At 42.9% G+C, this 9,324-nt stretch overlaps 1 long non-coding RNA gene across 1 annotated transcript; it reads right to left on the bottom strand.

Moving 5' to 3' along the window:
* Positions 1-4,478: 4,478 nt before the first annotated feature.
* Positions 4,479-9,155, bottom strand: LOC148057485 (uncharacterized). Its single transcript, XR_015699900.1, has 3 exons — positions 8,851-9,155; positions 7,031-7,157; positions 4,479-5,501 (listed from the first exon to the last, which is right to left on the bottom strand). It is a non-coding gene; the product is annotated as an uncharacterized LOC148057485 (long non-coding RNA).
* Positions 9,156-9,324: the final 169 nt, after the last annotated feature.

Here is a 9,324-nt window from a genome sequence, read left to right as displayed (position 1 = left end):
GCAAGGCACATACATAACTTCTTGGCAAGGATCCATTTGTCAAAATAAAAGAAGCCAGCTGCGTAAGGGAAAGAGACAATAGATCTTGACAAACTTGTAGATGCTAGCAAAAATGTAAACAAAAAGTTGCTGTGACTGATGTATTAATGTAACACTGCCAGAGTACTAGCTTCAAAAATTAACAACTGTTGATGCTTTTGTGACTAGTCAAAAGAGCAAGTGTCATGATTTCTGCTATGTTTGACATTTTCTATAGTTTCTACTCAATTTTAATCTCTGTGTAATACTCAATACTCAGCTTTCTACAAGAAAGACAGAATAAGTAAGATTCCCACAAATGGGATAATACATTTGAAGACAGCTGACCTAAGAAAAGAGATAGCAGAGATGAAAATTTCTTGACATTTTTATGAACTCATCATTTTTGCCATTTAATATATAAAAAGAAAAACCTATTTCCACTGATTGATTACTTTAATGAATAAATGTACTCAATGATTTGGTGGCTTGAGTGGATTAAATTTCCCTTGCTGGCAGGAACTGGCCTTAAATGAAAGTGTTTTGAGGGTTTATTCATTTTTCCCGCACCAAAAAAAAAGATAGAAAATCAGTCTGAATTTCAAACCACTTTGATCTCTGTGTATATTTTATAAACTATTGTCTGAACCTCTGTGAGCTCCTGTGGATAAAACCCAATTACAGTCCCCCAGATTGTGGGCTCAAATAATTCTAAGCCAGATTTTTCACAATGTTACTGATGTGTTGAACAACACCCAGGAGCTTATAATCATAATCTCCTTCTTTTGCATTATACTTCCTTGCTGTAATCAATTCAAATACTCATCATCACGTAAGCCTCACTTCTCGCCTCCACAAAATGCTTTCCAAAACACAGCAGCAAATAAACAGTTGATTAAAAAAAAGGCTGCATCGCCAGGTATGGTTTTGACAAGTTTTGGGTGGAGACACGAAGCAAGACTGAAGATCACTGCAGGGAGCAACAGGGGAAAGGGGAAGATGAGACTTCATTACAAAAACCTAAATAAACAAACAAGCAAACAAAACTAGAAAAAGGAGGAACGGTGTGATTTTGCAGAGGTGCTGGAGGACAGAATAATCTTCTATTTGCGGCTCTGTTTTCTTCTGGTAGAACCATTATCAAACTCATGGGTTATGGTGCAACATAACCTGAAGTTCTTAAACTCACAACCTTGCTGTGTAATTCTTCCTGCAGTCCTGGGTGAAGCATCATGTGTCTCTGTAGCAGAGCAGGAGAGCACCATGTGACATCTCCACACTAATATAGATTTTCCTTTGGGTAATGTAAGCGCTAATGTCAAACAAACTTGCCAAAACCTAAATGTAAATTTCTTCTCACAAAGGCAGCCCCTCACAGATAGTTTTTGTTGGCCTGGGTCTATAACATATATTCCAAACATATTTTACCTTTAAGAAAGTTGCTTTAATGGAAAAAAATGCATTTTAAAAGTTACACAATGTACTGCTTTAATGACAATTTTATGTTTTGAATGTTTTCTTACTTTGTAGATTTATGTCTCCAGCAATTAAAAGTTGAAAGAGACAGAGTAAAGAGAAGCAACGAACAAATGAAGGAACATGGTATTTATTTTCACCTAGCAATACCGGCTTCAAGGGGCTTTGCTGCCGATAAACCTTGCAATCGCATGTATATGGAAGAGAACACAAACTATGGTGAGTTACTTGCTCCATATTTTCATTTGTCTGGTTTTGTCCTGACGTTTGGTCCCGTTGTCCTCACGCAACTTGTCTCATACCACGTTCAGAGGAGAAAGGGTTTGTAAGCTTTCCTTTGGGGCTGGATGCCTCTCAGTGAAGAACCTTCTCCGTGTTCATGTTTGTATAAATACACCTGCCTATTCACTGTGTCAAGTCTGTATTACTTTTTTCTCATTTTTCTGTTCTGCAACATTTCCTAGTTTTATTGAGTGGTTCCTCATTGACTCAAAAAGATCAAAAGAAAAATGTGCTTGTGTGTAGTATTTGATCATTCCTGTCCTATTAGAGAAAAAGTACAGATACTCTAGGAAGTGTCAGATGGTTAGATTAGCAACAACTGAAGCCTGATTCCTCTTTTTTTGTTACTGATTTAACTATTACATTCTCTAAATGCTACAATATGCCACACTGAAGGCCCTAAAGGCTTTTCATCTGGGAGAGAAGCATAAAGGTAGAGGCAGAATCCTCTCACAACAATTAACCGCCACAATGCATCCGGTACCCAACGATATGGGCAATACCCGCCCTGGAGAGCCGTCAGGGTTGCTATTTCATGTGACATGCCTCCAAAACAAGGTGTTTCTCTGAACAACTTCGCATAACTGCGTAGTCAGTGCAGACGGATGGAACAGAAGGGGGGGCAGAGGAGGTGCTGAGATTGGCAATTAGTTATTCAAAACTGTGCACAGTGCAATAGTACAGCATCCAGATGTGGTTTTAACCCACCTCAGTACGAATCTGTCTGGAACTCAAAAGACCACTGTATTTAGAGCCACTTCTAAACTGAAGTTTAAACTTCCTAGTTTCTAACTATGTCTGTTTATTCAAACTGAGATTTTCCCACTGCTCTTCTCAAGAGTCCCAACTATTTTACTAGCTGACTCGATGAATAAGGCAATTGAAGCTACACAAGCAGTAGTTTACTCTAGAGAAAAGTCTACAAAAAAAACAGGTTTTCCACCATTTGTTGTCTAGAGATGTGCTGAGTAGGTTTAGATGAACTGGCAACAAAAACTATCTTCCTTCTATGGAAGTGCTCTAGCCCGGCAACGGATAAAGCAAACTCCCTAAAATCCTCAGTATGGACTTGTTTTATTTGTGCTAATAACTACATTAGCATGAGTCTGACTGTAGAGTAGTTGTGTTCTTAAAATCTGGAGACTAGTCAATAATTAAAATCAGAAGAGGTGCACCAGTTCAGGAATTCACATACTGTAGGAGGAATCCTAAATGCATCTGATTGTAACTCAACACTGAGGAAAATTTTGCTTGAGAAAAAAAAAAACAAACAAAAAACCCCAAACAATTGATGACCACTCATGGCATTCCTATGAATATCACTAATGGAAAAAAAAAACTATTGGAAAGACTGTTTTTAAAATGTGGTTTACTCTTAGAGCCCTGTGAGACTCACCTATGACATTAGCATAATCTGATAGTGACGTGACATCTCCTTTCAAATCCATCCTTTCCTCAAGGACATCAGGAGAGGTGAAAGCTGACAGCATTTCTGTTACACTGACAGAGCTGTGGGTCAAGTGAGCACCGCACCAGTTTACACGAGGGCTGAATTTGACCTTGTGTCACGACAGCTCCTGAAGGATCCTCCAGTAAGCACTGATGTATTCAAGGCGGTACATGCTGGCATTGCAACGAGATCTCCACTGTAAGGGCAACGTTGAGGGCATCTTTCATCCTGGGGCAAACACCGAGCATTGGAAAGATGTTCTGCTACAAAAATTTTGCGACAAGCTGCCATCATCTCCTGCAGGGCAAATACAGGAGTCTACTGTTGAAGACAAGCCATCAGAGCCTGCCTCAGGTGCTGACAGCGCTTCTTTAACACATCCACTTCTCTAACACAAGCCTTATTCTCAACAACAGCTGCTACTGATCGAGCTGTTACCGATCGGGCATCTTCTCCTTGTCGGCTAAAAGGCAAAAGCAAATCTGTCGGAAACAACATGGCCTAGCATCCTGTGGGCAGAGGGCTAGATCAGCTTCTAGTCCACTGACTGCATACTCATGCCCAGTACAGCGCGCCAAATGCGCTTTTGTAGAGGCCTGAGGAAGACCAATTGATCTTTTGGAGGCAGGAGAGAAGGCTGCGTGATGAATGGGCAAGGCTCGTTCCCAGCCCCCTGACCCGCCTGCCATCTAGTGTGTGTCCAGGACACATTTCCAGCTCAGCACAGCGATAGCTGGAGAACAAAGAAGAGAATTGGTCAGGACGAACGTGGCTCCTTACTGACAGCGGTATGCTGAAATAGCTTAGCCTTTTCATCCCAGGACTCTGCATTATGTAAATAGGGCACACCCCCCCAAAAACAGCTTGCCAGCCGCAATTCACTTACAACGACCACGTTTGTTCTCAAAAACACAGCAGACAAAACCCAGCTCTTACTTAGCTGTAAAAGAAGAAGCAGATTACATTTTCAACAACCAAATGTACCACATTTACACATGATGATAAACTAGGTGTAGTGTTCTAGGTGTACTACTTTTTAAATTAGTTATCTGCTTCATCTATTCAGCTGTCTTTCAGGAACAGAACTGCTTGTGCTAGATACGCACAACCGCTCAACAAACCAGTGGTCCTCTGCCACACCAAACCCTCGCGTTCAGATTAGTGTATCAGGCATCAGTTTGTCCCCTTCTGTGCCAAACAATCAGCCGTTTTCCGTAATTCTTCATTTCCATACACCCATCAATTTTGATTGTTTTTCTTTAATGACATCTTCTAATTTGGAAGGCGAGTGAGTAATACAGGGTAGTAAATTCAGCTTAAGAAACAAGGGTGGAACTGAGAGTAGAATATGTCTCTACAGATTTCCCAGTAAATTTTCCATGCAGGTCCATATTTTCTTGCCTCAGGGGTATCAAATTTGTGACAATCAGTGCCTGGGAGTTGATTCTTTCCTTATTGAACAATAAAGTTACCTGGGCTTTCTGACAAAAAACACTTCAAAGGAACATCAATGAGACATTTTTTATAGATAGATAGGTAGATGAATACATACACACTCTTTGTTGATTGGTCTCCAGATCCACAGAAAATAGTCAAAATTATTTTGGAATTATCAAACCCAAACTCACATCCATGTTCAACAGCTGTTTAATCTCAAAACCGAGTCACGATGCTTTTGAGATCCAAACGCAGAAACGCCTATAACAGACAAAGTTCAGGGAACTCTGAGCTATGAACAAGCGAGTCAGCTCTGGGAACACATTTAAAACAGGCACAGCAGTGCAGAGCTAATTGCCTCCTACCTGGGCTAATTAGCTCTTACGCAGCAGTGCAGTAATGCAGCTATCCTGCCTGTGGATCTGGCACTGCCTTGCAGGTAAGATGATGTCCTTAAATCACTGTAATGCCTGGGCAGCGCTGTGACTTGCGGTCATCTTCCATGCAACAGAAGACAAAAAGAATTAAGCCAATTTTGTAATGGTCAGTGATGAATCCTGTTGTCGCTCCGACTTCAATGAATATAAACATATGCATATTTTGCCAAATTAAGACATACACATGCACGAGATCAGTCTTCTCAGGAGTATGACACGTCTCCCTTGCCCTGCTTTTGGTGTTGCACTATCGCAGCAGTAATAGCACGGCAACTTTCCCTTCCCTGTTCCCTTCAACATGCACTTAGGCTAAAATCAGCTGCTGGCTGCTGGGACCGGAACATCTCTGAGTCATTGCCTGCAGAAAGGCTTCTAACTAGAATTCCTTTTGTCGGTGTAACCTAGTGGAAATGAGACAAAAAGATAAAATTATCGTGCCTCTTAGGTTTAAAATATTGCTTTTGAGTTAAGTTGTTTTCTGCCTGACACATACAAGAATGGCTAAATTTTAACACAGACCTGGGGCTCGTGTTTCTGTTGTACAGCACGGGGTTGAACAGAAGGGAAGCTGAAGCAGAGAAGAGATGGCTGTTACAAGAATCATTCTTTTCATGTGTTCGATTTTCCAAGACAACTTGAAAAAAAAAAGCCAATTTCATCTTTGCTTCATTCAGCCACCGCAGGGACCAGGAACAAGTCTGTATCTTTCAGTCTGACTGCACACGTTCCCCTCATTTCAACGAGCAGAGTAACAGCAGCAAGGTCTCAGCCTCTTCTTTTTTGCTCTTAAGCTAAAGGAATAGCTCCGCTCACCCAGGCTGTAGATCAGGCCGTATACAGGGTATCGGTCACAAACATTTAGCCAGTTTGTTACATGCATTTAAAAATTAATTGTGAAACTACAGCAATGAAGTCTTGCTGCAGCACTCTGCTATTAAATCTTTGCTTGGGGAATTTTTATGAGGTTTGGATTAGGAAGGTCCTACTGGTCCTATTAGTGGGAAATAATGTGGTTTATTGATATTTTTATTTCAACAACTGTGTAAAACTGTCCGTTGGGCAAAACCCACTTTCTCCACTCCCCCAGGGGTACCTATGAATAAATGAGCGTTAAGGCTAGTGTAGTTCATTGTGCAAAGCAGGGACACAAAATGCAAAAAGTGAAGAAAGACCTCCTTGCTTCTGCTTTGGGGCAAGGGGAGGAGGGCGTGCAAGAGGAGGTCTCCGTGCGTCGGGGCAGTGGGCCGAGGAAGGAGCGGTACACACAGCTAAAACCTGGACCTCCCTGTGGAAGGGTACTGCAGGACTACAGGTGCTGCTGCTGCATTTAAGAAGGTGGAAGGGAAACTGGATTCAAATTGTAACTGCAGCGGGTCCAAGGCACAGGGCAGAAAACATTGTCCATTTGTATAAAATATAGATTTGTATGTAAATATTCAACAATAACTTCTCTAGTAATGAATACGAAATAAATTGCTTATTTGATGTATGATAAAACCATTATTTTGCACAGATGAGGCAGATGACACTTGATTTATATTGTCTTGCAAAAGCTGCAGACAATTAAGGGGAAAACTGTTCTGAGGCTTATTACATTGACAAAATTCTGGTACAGCTAACAGCAATATGATTCACACAAGGATCGTCTGGCATGTAAAGCTCGTTTTAACAGATACCAATGTGACATACATAAAGCTGTCAGGCTTTCTCTAAAGGACAGTCATCCACTTCATGTTTCAAGTGCCAAATTAATTATATTTGACATTTCATTTATAACCTAAGGTATTTTAGGTTTGGAACTTGACTATGATAACAGCAGATTAGAGCAGCACTCTGTTTGACAGAATCGATTTTTCAAGTTATTTTCTTTGTGTGCGAGGGTCTTGATTCAGATTTTTGTGTATCGAGCTTGCGTACAGGACACTGATACCTCTAAGCAAAGTAGGCTTCGTTCGCCTCCTCCCCCAGCCATTCCGTGGTGAATTATTTTGCACTTTGAAGCAAGTTTCTTCTGCAGTCTTAATCACAAAGCTCCATCTAATGGAACAAGGGGAGAACTGTGCACAGGAAAAGAAAGGGAGAGAGATACTGCTAAGCACCACAACCGTAAGCAGTTAATCTCCTCCACCTAATTTATAAAATCTCCCCTTCCAAGGACTTTAAAACTTTGAGGTGGAAGGAAAGCCAGAAAAAAAAAAAAAAAGCTTTATCTTTTCATCCGACTGAAATTGTAACCGTCTTTTTATTGTTACTGATAGATATTTCAATCCATCGACACTAATATTTCTCACTGATATGTCTCATCATCTAGGTTCCAAAAATATATAAAATAACCTGTAAATGTGGGTATATATCTACTGATAGATGGTTCACTTTCAATAATGAAACAATGAATTAGCTTTTTAAAAAATCAGCAAAACATTTCTATCCATCAATTTCCCCACTGAAAATGAAGGCTTTGTGTACAATTTTAGATCGTTCATTGATATCACACTGGAACACAGGTGGAACACTGTGCATTTCAAAATATTGTTGCAGGAAAGGAGCTGAAGAATGAAAAAAACTTTGCAAAGAGCAATGCCAGTTTCAAGGCAGAGCATTTTTTTTTTTAAATTAAGTGCTTTGCAGATGTTAATGTAAAAGATCAGAGAAATTCCTACAAAAGCTTAAAAATCCACTCACAATTTCAGAATTGCTCCCCACTCAGAAGGCAGCTCTGTGGCCGCTTTCAGACTTTTTCTGCAACAGAAGGTACAAATCTAAATGTCACGTTGTATCAAGATAAAGCATTTCACTGAAGAACCAGGACATTTGTCAGGATCATCTTATTTAAGATGACTAACACAGCGATAGCCCTGAGTTTGTATTTTGAAATTGTCAGTAGTAGGACAAGACTAGCTCGTTGTTTTTAGTAAAAATGCTAGTTTGGTGTTTAATAGTCTTCTATCCAGAATTGCATTTTGATATTCTGCACAAATAGACCTGCTGATCTAAAATTGTTTTAATTTCTAGCATTTCTGATCAGAAGTAGAGGTTTGATATCCGCAGCAGAATATCTGCAATTAGAAAGGTGGTTAAATCATGTCTTTAACAAACCTGAAATACACTAATGTGCAGTTAAGTCAGCGTATTTCGTGGCCAGCTCAGATTTTGTGGTTTTTATCTCTTAACTTCACTCCTATCATTAACCATGGTTCATTAACATGCTTTTCTTAACCGTACTTCTATGCCTCCTCTTCCTTTGATGCTCTTGATCGGCGCGTGTAATGGCTCGGTTCTGCGTGAACTTCCTTCCTTCATTTCACAAAATCTCGACTAGCATAGCTCTCCCCGAAACTTCAGCTTCTCTGCTAAACTTGGCTGCACTTGGCCAACAAGCTCAAAATTTACGGGGTGGAGGAAGGCAGGACTGGTAAACGGATGGCTAGGCAGCATAATGCCATCCGCCTCGGTTCCCAAGAAACCTGAGCGAAGGGAGAGAGGCGCCTGTCTGGTTAACCTGACGCTATTCCCCAGATGCACCACAAGGCAGCACGTTGCACCTGCATTAAGCCATCCACTGAAGCCAGAAGCGGCAGGGAGGGAGCGGGCCGGCCAGCGGACCGAGAGCGGGGAGGCCCTGGCTGCTGGGGAGCCCCTGGCTGCTGGGGGGCCCCTGGCTGCTGGGGAGCCCCTGCGCGCCTCCGGCAACCCAGAAACCGCAGGGCCGGGCGGCAGCGCTGCCAGCCGAGGGCTGCGTGGGGCTCGTACCGTGATCTCCTTTTATTTGCCTCTGTCAGAGGCACGGCGACAAAGCCATCAACAGATCTGACCCCTTGCCGGGAAGCAAGCAGCCGTTATTTCCGTTGGAAAGGGAGGGAGGCTGTCTCCATCCCGAGCGATGAACCGACTCTGGCAGGGCCAGCCGGGGAGCGCCTTGCTCTGGGAGGACGCGGAGCTGCTCGGCCCCCGCCGCCGGTGGCCTGGCCGTGGAGCGGCGAGGAGGCCGCCGCCTCGATGCTCCCCGCCGCTTCCCCCCCGGGCCGGGGCCGGGAGGCCGCCGCCCGCGGGCCCTCAGGCTCGCCCCGCCCTCCGGCTGAGGCCACACCCTGGGGCGGGGCTTAGCCCCTCGTGCCTCGCCCCCGGCGTGCGCATGCGCAAGCCACCATGTGGGCGGGGAAGCCTGTCCGCGGATGCGCATGCGCCCTCAGGGATCCGCTGCTCTTCCCCGCCGAGCGTCTGATT

Source organism: Nipponia nippon, unplaced genomic scaffold, assembly GCF_047370975.1.
Source record: "Nipponia nippon isolate SJK-2023a ecotype South Korea unplaced genomic scaffold, ASM4737097v1 scaffold_1, whole genome shotgun sequence".
Taxonomy (NCBI): domain Eukaryota; kingdom Metazoa; phylum Chordata; class Aves; order Pelecaniformes; family Threskiornithidae; genus Nipponia; species Nipponia nippon.
This window is presented reverse-complemented; position numbering and strand designations above follow the sequence as displayed.